The sequence below is a fragment of the Monodelphis domestica genome, chromosome 6 (genome assembly GCF_027887165.1).
Source record: "Monodelphis domestica isolate mMonDom1 chromosome 6, mMonDom1.pri, whole genome shotgun sequence".
NCBI classification, from domain to species: Eukaryota; Metazoa; Chordata; class Mammalia; order Didelphimorphia; family Didelphidae; genus Monodelphis; species Monodelphis domestica.
Genome location: NC_077232.1, coordinates 82,592,612 through 82,609,677, shown reverse-complemented (window position 1 = coordinate 82,609,677; position 17,066 = coordinate 82,592,612). Strand labels below are relative to the sequence as shown.

At 39.8% G+C, this 17,066-nt stretch overlaps 1 protein-coding gene across 1 annotated transcript in view; it reads right to left on the bottom strand.

Moving 5' to 3' along the window:
- Window positions 1-17,066, bottom strand: part of DOK7 (docking protein 7) — a 139,993-nt gene that overhangs the window by 37,161 nt on the left and 85,766 nt on the right. The gene's annotated exons all lie outside the window — the stretch shown is intronic.

Below are 17,066 nucleotides of genomic sequence, written 5' to 3'. Positions count from 1 at the left end.
AACTTACTCATGATCGGAGCTAGTAAAGGTCAAAACTGGAATTCTTTCTGAGAGACTTTAAATTTCATGAGGGTAGTGTCTCTATCTTGTCTCTCCTGGGACTTACAGAAGCAGTCCTGAAGGCATGGAATAAGGGAGACCTCAGTTCAAATCTGGCCTTAGACATTTACTAGCTATGTGACCCTGAGAAAGTCACTTAACCCTGTTTGCCTCAGTTTCCTGATCTGTAAAATAAACTAGAGAAAAAATGGCAAAACACTCCAGTAGCTTTGCCAAGAAAACCCCAAATGGGCTCACAAAGAGTCAGAAATGACTGAAAAACAACTGAACAACAACAGCACCTACCTCATAGGACTGTTGGAAGAGCCCAGTGCATAGTAGGTGCCATGTAAGTATGTATTCCCTTTACTTCACTTCATGCTTAGCAAACAGTAACTCCTTGGTAATTGTTTGTTGTATTAAACTGAATACCCTCACTCTGACCTTCTTCATTTTTTTTCTCATCTGTCAAACTGGCATCATATCACTTGGACTAATTCCCTCTGAGAGGCAATGCCAAGATCAAATGAGCTAACTCTTCCTCCCTATTGGAGGTATATAATGTAATGGTGAAGTACAATGTAAGTTATTATAAAGAATACTGCTTTGACCAGTCCCTATGAGGAAACTAAAGATTACAGAGTAGAAACAATATCTGACTTGAAGACATAAAACCTGAGTTCAAATTCTAGTGCTACTATTACATGTGTAAACTCCAGTGAGTTACCTTCTCTGAGCCTCAGTTTTGCTCTCTAAAAAATGAGAGGGGTAGACTAAATAACATCAGAAATTTCTCCTGTGACATATAATATCATTTCTAGGATTTGAATCCAAATCCTGAGTCTCAAAAAGTCACAGAATGTTGGCTGAGATCAGCTAGGCCATCCAAATTGTTTTACAAATGAAGAAATTGAGGCCCAGAGAGAGAAAAATATTTGAGCAAAGTCAAAGAGCTACTGTCAAAGTAAAGATTTACAGCTGCGTTCTTTGGCTTTGAGTTTAATTTCTTTCTGTTACTCTATACTGTTTTTCTTTGTTGAAAGGGAGCATAGTTATCCTTCCTGATGCCAAACTCAAGTAACAAGGTATCCCTCAAGAGAGGGAAAGGGGAGGGGAAAGGAGAGAAAGAAAGAAGAGGAGGAGGAGGAGGAGGAGAAGGAAGGGGAGGAGGAGGAGGAAAAGGAGGAGGAGGAGGAAATAAAATAGGGAAGAGGGCAGGAAAGAAGGGGAGGAGAGGAGAGAGGAAGAATTCAAATGAGACAGATTCTGGCTTTTGAATGCATAACTTTGTATAATATGAATGTCTCCTCTTGGCTGCCAAATTTCAAGGACTAAACTGAAAACCACAGGTAACATGGGGAGATAGACTTGTTCCCTTGCAATCAACAATTAGATTTTAGTCTGGCAGCCCAAGCTCAGCCAAGTTCACCATCTGTTTCATATGCCAGATAGGCCTTGCAACTAAATAAACTCTAGACTCCAAGATGAACCCTGGGTGGGATGGTGATACACTAGTGTCTTGTTCAATTTGTATCTGCTTTTCTTTCCTGAATTGTCTATATTTCAAACCTCTCCTTGGCTTGACTGTCTCTGAACAAAGTCTTCCTCTTTGATTTTACAAAGCACCCTCTCATTTCACAAGCAGACCAGCAAAAACAACTTACCCTGCAAAGACAAATGCTCTGCACTTTAAAAATGGGAATCCAAATGCTGTCTTCTCTGCCTTTGACTTTACAAAGAGTTGCCATTTTAAAGAATTAACAAATAGTAACAGCTAGTATTAAATAGCACTTTACAGATATCTCATTTTGTCTTCACAGCCACGCTTGGTGCTATTAGCATTCCCATTTTGCAGATGAAGAAACTGAGGTGAAGTGTTTTTTTCCAGAGTTACACAACTAGTAGGGGGTCTATAGCTAGATTTGAACTCTGGTCTTCCTAACTCCAGGTCTAGAACCCTACCCACTGTACCACCTCTTGAATTATTTATCAGCAGAGTAGTAAGGGATCTCAAAAAAGAGAATGTCAAATCTGTAAAGATCTTGAAACAGTGACTAGCAGAGCTGGAAGGGCTTTTAAATGTCATAGAATCATAGGATCACAGATTTGAGCTGGACTTTGCACACCATTTAGACCAACCAACCCCCTCATTTTGTAAATGAGCATACTTCAGTTAGAGAAGCTAAATGATTTGCTCGAGGTTACACAAAGAACCTGGAATGGCAAAGGTAGATTTTGAGCCAATTTATCTATTCCACACACCCTCCCCTTGTTTTATAGTCCAAGAAACTGAACCCAGAGAATTATTTTCCCAAGCTCACACAGCTGGTGCAGAGCTAGAATTTCAACCCACATCTCCTTAACATCCAAGTTCAATGTTCTTTTTGCATCCTTGTGGGCTTTAATCAAAGTCAAGAAAGTAGGACCTGGAAGTAGGGTGGTTTTCATTTTGAGAATAGGGAGATTTTCAAAGGAGAAAGTAAAGCCTTATCAAAGCAGAAATAGCTCTAAATAAGTATTAAGGCCCACTTGAATGGTTCCTATATAGATTACCCATATTTTAAAATGTATCAACAAATTGAAAAGTAAACATTTTTGAAAAGAGTGATAAGTACCTATCAGTTGAGGAACTTGTTCTAATAAATAAACTTAAATTTTTTTCTGAGCTCCAAAGGAAGAGATCAAAGCTGGAACAATTCCTATCAAGCAGAAAATGATCTTAGGTCAAACCTCTGAAGCTAAGGAGAAGGGAGGACCTCTGTCTAGAAGGAAATATATAGGTATTTCCTGAGCTGCCTGGCACTTCCTTAGCACTCCATCTTCCACTCAATGTAAGTGGAGAACAGAAGATGCATATGAGAAAATGTTTACGTAGAAACAAGACTTGGCAGCAAACTGGACGGGTGGAATAAATACAAGTAAGGAGTTGAGGATGATACTGAGGTTGGGAGTTGGGGTGACCAGGAGAATAGCAGTGCCTCTAACAGTACCAGGAAAATTGGAAAGCGAGAATAGTTTGGGGTGGGGAGAAGATAATGGGTCCTATTTTAGACCTGTTAAGTTTAAGATGTCTATGAGGCATTCAATTTGTGATGTTTAAAAGGTAGTTGGTGATTCAGAATTTCAGTTCAGAAGAAAGATTAGAGGATAAGCAGGTCATAGGCATGTGATAATAATAATACAGGTATCCCTTCCATATCATAGCTCAGAGATGCATAAAATATATGTCTAGTATTGTAGAATATCAACTCCTAAATGCATGTAAGGGATTTTGAACAATAGAATTAAGGTAGCATTCACATAAGAGAAAGAAGCCAATGTTAGAGATATTATGGCAGCCTAAGACTTTGCAACTCATTGAATATTGGAGTAAATGGGAAGAAGAAAGAATCAGAAACAGCCCTGAGTCTGTAAATATAGGTGAGTGAAAAGGTGGTGGTAACTTTAGCAGAAAAAAAAAGTTGGGAATTTTGGAGAAGGGAAGTATTTAGGTTATGGAAGATTAAGATTTAGCTTAGACATGATATCCATTAGAAATCTTGGTAGAAATATCCAGCAGATCTGGGATTGCATTCCTGGAAAGACATTTGAGCTGGGTATATAATTTGGGGGAATCATCTGCCTTGAGAAAATTGTACCCTCAGAATTAATATCTAGAGAGAGAATGAGAGAGAGAGAGAGTGAAAGAGAATATGAACAGGCTGCTCCTGGAAGAGATAAGAAGTTATAGAATCAAGGGCAGAAGGAGAGAATTTGACCATGACAAAGAGAAGGGCCACCTCTACCTGAAAATCAGAGCACAGAAGGAAATAATGAGGGACACGACAAATGGGGTTTTGAGGAACAGTATGGAGATGAGGAGTTACCTGTGAATGACCTTGGCACTATCAGCAAAGTAGGAATAAGACTCTCCAGTGAAATAGAACAAGCAAGGGATCAGACAAAGGGGTTGAGGATATAAGGTAATATTTAGAGAAGAATCTTGGGGATTGTTATAAAGTCAATCAGGGAAGAAAAATTAGACTCCTGTGCATGAGTGACCACCTTGTTTGAGAAAAGAGAGACAATATTATTGTACAGTGGATAAAGAAAGGGACTTGTAGTTAGGAGCCCTGAGTTTGAATTGTGACTTTGCTACTAAATGACTATATGATCTTTGAGCAAGTGACAGCTTTTCAGACTTGCTTTCTTTTCTTTTAGAAACATTCTCCATGCCCCCTTGGAGAAATTTAGTTTTTGGACAATTAACAGGACACATTTCTTCACCTCCTATTAAAATATTATCACCAAATCAGCATATCACCCCTTCCAATTTCTCAAATAAATTTACCTTTCTAGGTTTAAAAAAAATTGCAAACACTTCAGGAATGGTTGGCCTAGAAAATACAAGACTTGGGACATGATAGCTGTGTTCAATTATCTGAAAAGTATTACTCTTGTTCTGAATAACCCGAGAAAGAATTGGGAGAAATGGGGAAATTCTAGTAAGCCAAAAACATCTGCCTTCCTTTATCTTCCCCCCCATTGACCCCAGTTCTGCTCTCTGAAATCATGTAGAATAATTCTAATCCTTCTTCTACTAAACATGATAAAGCATGTAAAAGAGTTTGGTAAACTTTGGCTGGTATACAAAAATGGGGAGAGGCATAATTGTCTTATAGTGCTTAATAATTTACAAATCTCTTTCTGGTTTTTTGTTTCTTTTTGTTTTGTTTTAAGCCCGGATCACATTGTCATGGCCAGAGCCAACCCCTCTACAGATCAGCATGGAAACTTTGACCTCCATTTTTATCTAGACCAATTCGGAACTTTGTAGGCAACTCCCCTGGCTCCTGAGTGCTCATACTATTGGGCCCAGACTTGGTTCAGGTACCCAATTAGCTTTAATAATTCAGAATTCTCAAGCTGAGCTTAAAAGATTCACCCATCTCAGCCTCCCCAGGAGCAGGACTGAGCAGGTGGGTGCCATCATGCCTTGCTGCAAATCCCTTTCACATCCATCTCTTATTTATCCTCAAAATATGTGAGTGACATAACATCCAGGGTTGAGAGCAGCCAAGGCTCAACACCCAAGGGGAAGAAGCACAGAGATATGGCATGATGCCTACATGGAGGCCCAGCAGAACATAGCGTCCAAAGAGATCAGACCAAGAAAGAGCAGTGAGATGACATCACCAGAAGATACCATGTGAGGTATGAATGATCTCACTTGTGCCCTAGTCTGTGTGGGCCCTTCACATGGTTCCTAAGTGTATACCTCCCTGCATTATCCCAATGCAGGTCAATGCTTCTCACTGATAGGTTATGTATTTGTGAGAAAGTGTACCCCAGCTTCTTGGGGGAAATGCTCGACTTGTGATAGAGACATGAAGAGAGAGAGGTTTTGTGTCAATGTCAATCAAGATGTCAATCAAGAGAAGATTCCAATGGAATGTTCCCAGGAGAGGAAGTTGGGGGCTTTTGCTGGTCACACTGAGAGGAAAAACTTGGCTTTTGGACTTGGTCTCTGACTGGAAGTCACTCTCTTTCCCAGGAGGTTTGAAGCTGGCTGACTTTTTTTTTTTTTGGAGACTGAGTCTCTGTCTCTCTGGCTCTGAGCAGTGGAAGCTGACCAAGGGAGAAGCTTTTGAATTGGTGATCTATTTGAGAGTTGAGCTGGCCAGTAGAAAAGGAGAGATTTTGAACTTTATTTCTTTCTGGGGTTAAGCTGAGAGACCTGGCTGATTTGTGAAGAAGAAAGAATATTTTGAACTGCTGTTGTCCTCTATCTCCCTAACTGTCTCAGAGTCACAGTTTGTGACTGGAATACTTCCTCAGACCTTCCTAAAATTATCACTTTAGATTAGGGAAATCCTCATCCCTCTTACCTCAGTTTCCCATCCTGTTATCCCAATAAACCCCTTGACTGAGAAAGCAACTGGAATACCTTTATAGTTTACTCAGGAGGGAGGAAAGAAGCAAAGGCTTCAAGAAGATTTGGGAGGTGAGGGAGGCAAAAGGGAAAGGTTGGTTAAGGGAGGGAGTGAGGGAGGAAGGAGATTAGGAAATACATTGATCCATCAGCAACCAGTAGGAATCAGTAGGCAGACCCCAGTGTAAATAAACCCTAGGGCATTCCTTTATAAGTAGTTCTCCTGTGTACCGGCATCCCTGTGTGGTGGCATCCCCCAGCATTTCTCATTTCTACCTCCATTATCAATAAGTAGGTTTAGATTCCTGTAGCAGTCCTCTCTAGTCAAAAGCCAGAAAACAGTTTACCACTTCCTTTTCAATAAGTAATAGTTTTCTATCAGTTTACTTATTTTATTACATACTGCTGCTTTTATTGGCTATTCTCTCTCGTGACTGATTTTGCTTTAATACACACACACACACACACACAGAAAACATATGAGGGAGACCTATGAGGACAGAGCTGGGGATGTAGAACCAGAAGAGACCTTAGGGATCACCTTAAGGATATAACTCCCTCATTGCAGAAATGAAGAAACTGAGGCACAGAAAGAAGTAACTTGCTCAAAGCCACATTGTTCTTTAGAGTAGTTCCCAAATCCATCATGCTTCCTGCAGCACTGCATCTGATTGCCACTGCCCATAATAATGTCACACATGCAAATTGGGAGGAAAATAAGTAAGAAATTGTCTGCAATTTAACAACTGGATGGTTGAATGAATCTAGTCATTCCTACCAAATAACCTACTGGAACTCTAACATTGCCTCTCCCCACATGGCCAGTCCCTGAAAACCAGTATCTGTGGCATGACTAGAGGCCGGAGATTCAAATAAGATCACCAAACCAATTCCTGACTTCCCTATAAAATCTCATAAAAGACAAGAGGAAACTCATTACTGATCAACAGATGAGACCAAAGGCTAGAAGTGAGAGTTTCCACATGTGCTCTCTGAACACTCCCAAAGAAGAGACGGGCCTCTTGGTGAGGGACAGAGCATTTCACTCAGGGCAAGGACACTTGGAAAGAAAGAGTGACTTTATTCAGAAAAATCATGGTTTCATTTTCTAAAGCACTTTCAGATTTACCAAGTGCTTTTCTCACAACTGACTCAATGAGGTCAGTAGGTGGCTTAAGGATTTTTATCCCCATTTTACAAACTGAGAAACCAGGGCACTAGGCAGAAAAAGGTTTTGCTCCTGGTCCCACTAAGTGTTAGTAGCAAGACTAGAACCCAGGTTTCTTGTCTCCAACTCCAGTGTGCTTTCCTCTACATGGAATTATGAGCTTTATTTTCAGGAACACATTGGTAATATATTCCTGCCCTTTATTTAGAATAAATTTTTCAGCTGGTCCCTTTGATGAGATCTCACATTCCTGATTTAAGATTAGAGCACAGTTTCATTTCTAAAGCACAAATGTATGTTGAAAGAGGAGAGATGTGTCACCAACAGAAATGAAGGCAGCCCTTTAACTAGGCCTTTGTTATTACAGATAATTAAATGCTGAAGAAAGCCCCCAAAAGATTAAAAATCCTGTGGCTCCAAGGGCTGACAGCCATCGAGGCCAGGCATCCTGCAGGAGCCAGCAAAAAGTAACTCTGTTCTGAAGGAAGGAACCAACCTCACTGAACATTGGAAGCTCCCAGGCCTTAGTCCCTGGTTATATCTGCTAGGAAGTTTGTTTGTTTGTTTGTTTTTTCAGAGTTTAGAACACATTTTAAAAAAAGATAAGAAAAACTTCCAGCCTGATCATTTTGAAGTTAGAACAATAGGAGGACCAGAGAGTCTAGATGATTTTATAAAGGAGATGGAATCTATTTAGAAATCTTCCTATTCCTTTTCAAGGATCACAAAAGGTTAAAGCTGGCAGGGTCCTTGAAGATCATCTAATTCTTTTGATTTACAAAGGAGGAAACTGAGGCTTACAAAAAAGGAAGCAACTTGCCCAAGGTTACACCAGTGATAAATTATAGAGCCTGGATTTGAACTGGATTTTTCCAAATCCAGATGATGAGTTAATTACTTTTCATTGGAATTTCTCTAAGTAGGAAGAGCACTGATCCTGGGATCTGGAAACCAGTGTTCAAATCCCATCTCTCTCACTTATAAGTTGTATGACCTTACATAACTCACTTAACTCTCCTAAACTTTAGTTTTCTCATTCTAAAACTATGAAAGTTGACTTTTCAGATCATCTCTTCCTCTCTGTAAGATTTTATGATTAATAGAATGGTTATTGTAAGGAACCTTGGGGGCTAACTACCCAAACATTGCCAAATACAACACCTCCAAGTGGTCACTGAGGGTCAATTTGGAGACTCCTGTTGGTCAATAATGTACTATATTATTGGGGACAGCTGAGTAGCTCAGTGGATTGAAAGTCAGACCCAGAGATGGGAGGTCCTGGGTTCAAATTTGGCCTCAGACACTTTCCAGTTATGTGACCCTGGGCAAGTCACTTGACCCCCATTGCCTAGCCCTTACCACTCTTCTGCCTTGGAATCAATTCCAAGATGGAAAGTAAGGGTTTTTTTTTTAAATACACTTTGTTTCAATTCAGCTCATTTCATTTCAGGAAAGTCCTAATGTTAGGAAGCTTTTTCTTATATTGAGGCAAATTCTTGTATTGAGGCAAAATGTTCCTCCCTGTTACTTAACCCACTGCCCTTAGTTCTGTTCTCTAGGACCATGTAGAATTTGTCTAATTCCCTTTCTCTATTATAACCTCTTATGTATTTGAAGAGATCTACAATATCCCCTCAAATCCTTCTCTGGGCTAAACATCCCAAGTCTTCCAAATAGTTTCAATGTTCTATAAAAAATCATCTAAACTCTCTGGTCCTTTCTTTGTCTTAAATGCAAAATGTTCAGCCTAGGAGGTTTTCTTGTCTTTTTTTTTTTAACATGTCCTAAACCTTGAAAAAAAAAAGAATTTTCCAGGAAACATATTTAGAAACTAAGGTCTGGGAACCCCCCATTTTCACTGAGATTGGCTCACTCCAGAACTAGAGCTACTTAATGTCTGATTCTCTTATGTTCTGATCTTGACTCCTTTCACCATGTGGGGGCCTCCTCTTCAGGACAAGCCCCAGTTTTATTGATATTCTTTCCAAGAAGCAATGTCCAGCACTCAACATCATATTTCAAATGGTGGCTGGCCAGAGGAGAGAAGCAAAGGTATGTCCCTAAAAAGCACGTCCTAGACACTATATTTCTTCTGGCAGAACCACCTCCACCTTGTCTCCCAGAAATTAGAAATATTCTCCAGGGAAATCTAGACTTCTGGAACTAACGCTTCTTGAATTTTCATCTTTCTCACTGGACCAACATTTGTAGCTGGGCCTCAGAGAAGGAGTATCCTTTACACAGATATTATATGAGATCTTTTTAAATCCCATCTAAAGATATTTGAGACAGATTCAAAGTGATCATCTAGATTTATTATGGCAATGCCCTCTCTGTCCTGATTTGGCATTTCGATTATAGAAGTACTTTTTAAAAATCAATAGCCCTCCAAGAAGCACTAGTTGAACCTACTATGTTACATTAAAAAATAAGTGATGATTAGAAGGCATTTTACTAGACAGTGGTTCCAAAAATAAAATAAAAGATACCCTACCTGGGGGAAAATGGTAATAGTTGACAGCATGTTTAGGACTGTAGGATTTAAAGTCAGTTGACACTTAAGAGATATAGTCTGATGACCTAATTTTACAGATGAGGAAACTGAAGTCTAGAGAGACAGAGTAATGTGTCCAAGGTTACACATTTGACAAGTATACGTGTTGTGGAAGATCAATACTCAAGTAAAAAAAGGTGGAATAGGGAGCAGGGAAGGCACAGGGAAAGTCTCTTATATTTCTTCATGATTAGGTATTTTTATATCCATTGTATCATTTGTTCACTCCAATAAACCTGAAAAGCATGTAATGCAAGTATCATTATTCTCATTTTTTTACAGATGAGGAAGCTCATATTCAGGGAGGGGAAGTGACTTGCCCAAGATCACACAGTTTATAAACTATTGACCTGGGCCTTGAACCTGGCTCTTCTGGCTCCAAGTCCTGTGCTATTTCTCTGCCAGGACAAACAGTAAGGAAATCTTGGCTGCACATCTCAGATCTGATAGGGCCTTAAATTTCCCCTTTACAAGGTATGGTTTTCATTCTTAACTGATAAAAACACGGTAGCTATTAAGAAGGGTTTTGATGCAACCAAACTACTTTGTGAAACATATAGAATTAATATGTATAAGATTATGTTATATATATATAAATACATGTGTATATATATATATATATGTATATTTATAAATACAGCTTTCCCTAATAAAAGGAGAGAGACAGAGAAAGGGAGAGAATGAGAGAGTATCAGTCTAAAATCTACCTCTGGTGCCTCACTAGTGTGGTGACCTTGGGTTCTTAAAGACCATGCTAAATGGAGAACAGGCAGGTCCTACCAAGCTAAAGGAACTTCAGACAAGGGTCTAATGATGGACTATGTCTAATCTTCAGGGGGCCAGTCTAGCTAAGTGCCAAGGGATTCATTCCCAGAAAGTTGGCCTCCAGGGAATTCATTTTCTTTTTCAGTCATACAAACTCCTGAAACTACCTACACATATATTATATGTGTCCTCCCCAAAGCCCTGGGGAACAGAGATTTTCAAAACCTTTAAAGGTCTTCTAATCTGACACTCTACAATGATTCCAACAAGTAGTCCTCCATCATCTGTTTGGAGTTATCCCGTGATGAGGAAATCATCACCGTACTGGTGGAAGAAATACTCAGACCTTGATTTATCTCAGTAGTTAGAATCTGAGACTCCTCAGGAATAATCCAATGAGAGACTTAATATGAACAGCCTAGAGAAATGCACCATCAAGATATATAGGGGTCTTCCCCTCCCTCTCAATTTCTAAAGATATTTCATGGTGACTTTAGCCTGAAGATGAGCTGGGAAGGTCTTATAGTTCCTTCTCCCTATTCTTAGAAGGATCCAAGAATTAAAGTAGATGTATCCCAAGGGCTTTCACAGCTCTCCAAATAAGGTCTGGAGCAATGAATGAGTTTGCATTTTCCAGTGCTTGATCAAAGCATTGGAGCAAAGGAGTAGAACTCTAGCAGCGCTCAGGTTTGCTGTATAGCAACACGTTCTTCTCCTATTCCCAGTAATCACATCTCAGAGATGGAAAGGCATTAGATTAGAAGGCATCTAGTCCAGATCCCTCCATAGCTTTCAAATAAGGGTGGTTGCCCAGCCTCTGCTTGAAGACCCCCAAAGATATTGAGCACACCATCTTCAGCTCTATGACATCCTACATTTTTTAACAACTGTTAGGGAATGTTAGGGAATTCCTCCTTATACTGATCCAAAATCTGAATATCTAAGGAGTTGAATTTTGCTCTCAGAACTATAACATGGTCTGATGGAGTTAGTGTTGGATGTGCATTCAGAAGATGAGTGTGGATCCCATCTCTACTCCTTACTCTTTGTGTGACCTTAAAGAAGTGACTTTATCTCTCTAAATTTAAGAGGAGAAATTAAATGATATTTAACATCCCACATAGTTCTAAATGCGACCCTATGATCCTAAGTTTGAATAGTTTGACAGTGGAGAAAGGACCAGGATTGGTTTAAATGACATGAGTTCAAATCCTTTCTCTGCCACATACTCACTTTTTTGCCCATAGGCAATCCATGCTATCACAGAGTCCCAGGTAATTTTCTAAGACTATATATTACAAATAAATCACTGGTGTGGCTCAATGGAGGAAGTCTCCGTAGTAAGGAGTTCCACACACAGATGAAATCACAGGTCTGAATGAAATAGAAAGAGAAAGAGACAGAGAGATGTTTGATCTACTTCATCTTCCATATCACAATTTTTAGATATTTAATTAATGTGATGATGATCTCCAGAATCAACATCCCCAGGCCACTTATCTATTCTTCAGAAAACATAGTTTCTAATCTCATCATTCTGATTGCAATGCAACTTACTGATATCCTTCCTAAAATGTGGCATCTAGAACCAAGTAGAGTAATCCAGTTATGGTCTGACCAAGGGAGAAGATTGTTGGACTTTCACTTTCACTTAGACTCTAGGCCTAAAACTGTTCACTTTTCCTTGATCGCTGACTAATAATGTAGCTGTGCTTATATTTGCTTACTAGTTCATATTGTGTGTTAGCTCATATTCAGTTGCTTGCAACTCACTAAAACCCTCCTCTCTTTTTCACATGCCCCATCATCTATCTATCTGTGTTTGTTCCCATGTGGTTGTTTTTTAACCAAAGTACAAGACTAACTTTATTGAAAACACTTCAGAAACTTTGATTTTGAAATCTTTCATTCCTTTCCACTTCCCCTCAAAGTGTATGTATGTGCATATTTTTTTTTAATAACATGATGTCCTGGGTCCCTCGCAGGCTCCTGGGAGTACTGAAAAGATTCAATAAGGCCATTATTTATGCCTTGGAGGTGGGAACAGCAAGCTATCCATCGCCACCAAGGTTCCAACTGCAGAGGATTTTGTATTTAATTATAGATTTATATCTCATCTGTTTTCCAAATAACCCAAAAGATTTTGATTCCCTAAATTGATCCTTAGGCTGTCATCCTTGGCCTTTGGCACAGACAATGTCACAAGTAGTGGCCTTGCAGACTCAGAACACTGAAAAAGGACAGGAATGGTAAATGCATCAAACAGACCCAGATTTTGTTGTGTCACCTCTAGGCATGTGCAGATGTCATCAAGACCCCTCTCAAATGCCTGAATACCAAAGCACATGCAATTAAAGCAGTGGGTACAACCAGGTCAGCAAAAAAAAATTTTAAAGTGAGGGCAAAGGTTGTTAGTGTATATAAGATTATAGGTTTTAGATTAGAAAGGTTCAAATTCTTGCTCTGTTGCTTTGGCCATGTATGGCAAGTCATTTTGTCTCTCTGAGTCTCAGTTTCCTCAACAAAAAGAAATGGAGAAAATAGATGATCATCCCTAAAGACCTTCCAAACTGTAAAAGCTTATGATCTGCCTGCCGGCTCAAGTTACCAACAGCCTGTTAAACCATGTTGTAGAGAAGCTTCCCCTTCCCCTTCCCTCCTTCAAAAAGAGTCTGGAAGAAATATTCCATTTACATTCCTTTTGAACTGATCACTTCTTGAAACTCTCTTATACTAGCTCAGGATCAAAAAGACCCTATCCTAGAACCCTTGAATTTTGGAATTAGAAAAGACTTCTAAGATAACCAACCATTTTTGGATACATGAGATCACCAAGTGGAAAGGGGATGAGTCTTGTTCTGTTTGGTCCAGAGGGCAGAGCTAAGACCATAGAAGTGAGTTAGAGAGAGAGGCAGATAGCTTTTCAACATAAGGAAGGACTTCCTAACAATGAACTGCCTCATTAGGTAGTGAGCTCTCCATCACTGACTAGAACTAGTGTTCAAGCCAGAGGCATTCTAGAAAAGGCTCCTACATCAGAAAGGTGATTGGCCTGGATGACTCCCTCGGTCTTTTCCAACATGATAGTCTGTGACATTGAATCATGCAGACTAACCTCCCACAAAACATAGGAGTATCCACTTCAGAATCCTTGACAAATGCATAAGCACAATTTCTTTCTTTGTGGCCTGGGTCACATTCATGACATCTTCCTAGGCTTCTGTGGGTATCTCCCTCTAGCTCCAGAAATCCTGATCTGAAAAGGCAGAAAAGCTTCACCTTCCACTTAAAGAAAAAATGAAGGAAACATGCACTGTCACATCTGAAACCACAAATGAGGACCGGTAACACTGACAGCCAGGATCGTTCTCCTATAAGCACACACATATGCATAAAAATACACACACACACACACACACACACACACACACACACACACACACACACACACACATGAGTTCACCCAGAAGCAGAATTAAAGGATTGTTATGGCAATGAAATCTTCAAGGCAGCAGTCCAGCAATCAGCCTAATTTTCTTTTATTGCTGAAAGCTCCTTAAGGTCTCAGGCTCAGAAAAGGAACCTCATGCTGGTATGGTGACGGGATCAGTCAGTAGGCTCGATTCATTAGTGTCTCCATTTAATAAGTTCATTCCATGCACACTCAAAGCCACCTCTGTGAAATGGATCTGATAATATCCATGGAACATGAGTCTGCCCTTGGATCCTAGATTCCAATCCAATCCTTGGATCCCAGTCTCCAATGCCAAATGCTCTTTTGAGGAAGGCATTTCAGATACACTCAAATGACCAGAATATTGGGAGAGGGGTTGGGGAAGGATATTGGCCAAATGGAAATGGACAAGATGGTTGGAAAAGAGAAAATTTTATTTCCAAACTAAGAAGGTATTACAAACAGTGGATGATTAAAAAAGAATAAAAATAGCATCAAAATGTCACCTGATAATAAAGTTACAGAATAAAATATGTACACATTAAGCTACTTTAATCCCAAACCAAAGCGTGGAGAGAAGGTAGCAATACACCTGAAAGGGTACAAAACAAAAAGTGATCATGGTTCCCAATGGGAGATGTCTGGTGATGTGTACAGGGCACTTAACTAATACCTTTCACTGGTGCATCTGAAATCTCATAGCTAAAATAATTAAAATGATGCAAAGAAATTCACACTCCATGCAGTTTGTCATCAAGAAAATTCTCTGCAGAATGGCAGAGTTGAGCTAGAAGATGAAAAGATTGGAAGGATCAAGGCCCTGATCTTTCTTCTCTGATGCTGTTGCTAAGCTCCCAAAGTTCTGGGATTCTTAGTCAAGGGCTTCTCCTTGCCATGAGAAAGTATCTCCCAGCCATCTCCATTCTGAATATGATGCCCTGTATCCTAACAGCCATTCTTCCCAACCCAAAGTCATAAGATGAGGGTCCATTTGGACCTTCAGCTATACCTCATGTTCTATAGCTGAGTAAAATAATTCATTTGGACCCTGTGGTCCTCTTACCACCCGCCAAAACACACTTCCCGTCATTTCCTTCCAAGAAACTTTCAAACAACCAAAAGTTAAGACATCCACAGAGACCAGCCTCCTGGTTGCAGAGAACCAGGTTCTAGACTCAGACTCAGACCACTCCCAAGAGTTCTTTTTTTCTAATATATCTATTCTCCTGAGGAAGATGGGCTGATAATCTACTGTACTACAAGCAACAAAAAGTAACTCCCCCATCCCAAATCCCACTGATAAAGATCACTAGGTTCAAAAACTGAATAAGTCTTATTGTCACTCATTTTGATCACTATGTAAGAATCAAAGTACAAAACTAATGTGCTTCAGCATTTACCATAATATTTCTGGAAACTGCCAGGCTGATTCTGGAGGCATCAGAAGGCATACAAGGTACTATAGAAAATCCTGAGATTAGGGCTACCCAAAGGATGCTCTATCTCTTCCTCAGACATCACTATGTTGGCAACTACTGCTCATGCCATCATGGAGGCAAAGTGGCATTAATATAAAGAGAAAAGAAGATAATAGGACCACGTACTCTTGGGAGCTCCTCACCACTGATATAAGGGGTTACTATTTTAGCATAAAATATAAGGGTAGCACCAGGAAATTAGAACCCTTTATTAACAAGTCTCCCAACTCCATCCTCCTATGAGCCTCTCAAGTGCTCTCTTGGAGAGATCAACCTCTCAGGAAGCCATGCCCAGATGTCATTTTTATGTGAATATCAAAGTAACCTCCTGAGTGATGTTTTGACCAGATATCACCTGATCACAAATCTTCCAGCAGATTACCTTATAGCATGAACATTAAGGAAACCATAAATTCTGCTTATGAGGTTGAGAGAAGTAAATGAGAAAGGAGATTTTGGCAAAACTTCCCTGATTCCTTAGAATTTTACCACTTCCCATGATGGCATTGAGGCATCCAGGGGTATTTCTAAGCTAATTTATACAAAAAGTACAGATAGGATGCTTGCCTCCAAAGGGACCACTGTCCACTACCACTTCTGCATGCTTAACTGAAATCAGTTGCATTGCTTTAACTTCAGCCTTTCAAGAAATCCTATGGAGCCCGGTATTCTCAAAAAAACTCTAAAAAAGAACTATGTGTTTCAGAGTTCTGGGAAATATTGGATAGTTGCAATGGAGAGAAGTAAAAATCTCTTAATGATTTTTTAAAATTTCCATTTTAGGTTTACAATTCAAGAATTGAGGTCTAAGATCTATTATCTGATCAATTATCTGTGGTGTGGTTTAAAAAAGAATCATTGGACTGAATTTTAGGGAAGACTTGGGTTTTAGTCCTGTGTGGCTTCCACTCATGCACTGTGTGTGCTTGGCTATAAGAGACTTTCCTAGTTAAAACCTCAAGTTCCTTAGCCTTAAAATTTGAGAACTGGACTGGACGCTTAGGTCCTTTCCCAGTGTTGTAGATCGTAAGGCCACTTTCTGGTTCAAATTAGTCTAAGACAAACCCATCTCATGTTAACAGAAAATGGTGCTGAGGCAGCTAAGTAGCTCAGCAGATAGAGAGCCAGGCCCAGAGATCCTGGGTTCAATTGGCCTTGGACACCACCTAGCTGGGATCCTGGGCAAGTCATATCACCCCAATTGCCTAAAATTTACCACTCTTTTGCCTTGGAACCAATATTTGCTATTGATTTTAAGATAGAAGGTAAGGGTTTTAAAAAAATAAGTGGTGCTAAGTTACAGTTAGAACATAGAGGGGATATAAATGGCATCACCTATCTCTTAACTCACTGCTTAAGGATGCAGAGCTCTGTTTCCAGAATCACAAGGCAAAGAAGTAAAGTACATGCAAAACACGAGAGGTGCAAAGACCAAGAAAAGCCAAAAATCCTAGGAAGTCTTATCTCTCAGTCACCCTCAGTCTAGGGTCTCCACTATTCTTGCCCCAATCCACAGATGGCAATTCTTGTCCTTTATTGATTGAATATCCTGGCTTAAAAAAAAAGTGTAGCATAATTGGGGGAGGGGGGAATAAAGATAAAAAAGGCACTGGGTTTGGACACAAAAGTCCTGGGTTTAAGTCTCTCAGCTCTACCATTTACTAGCTATGTGACCTTCACAAGTCACTTGATCTCTT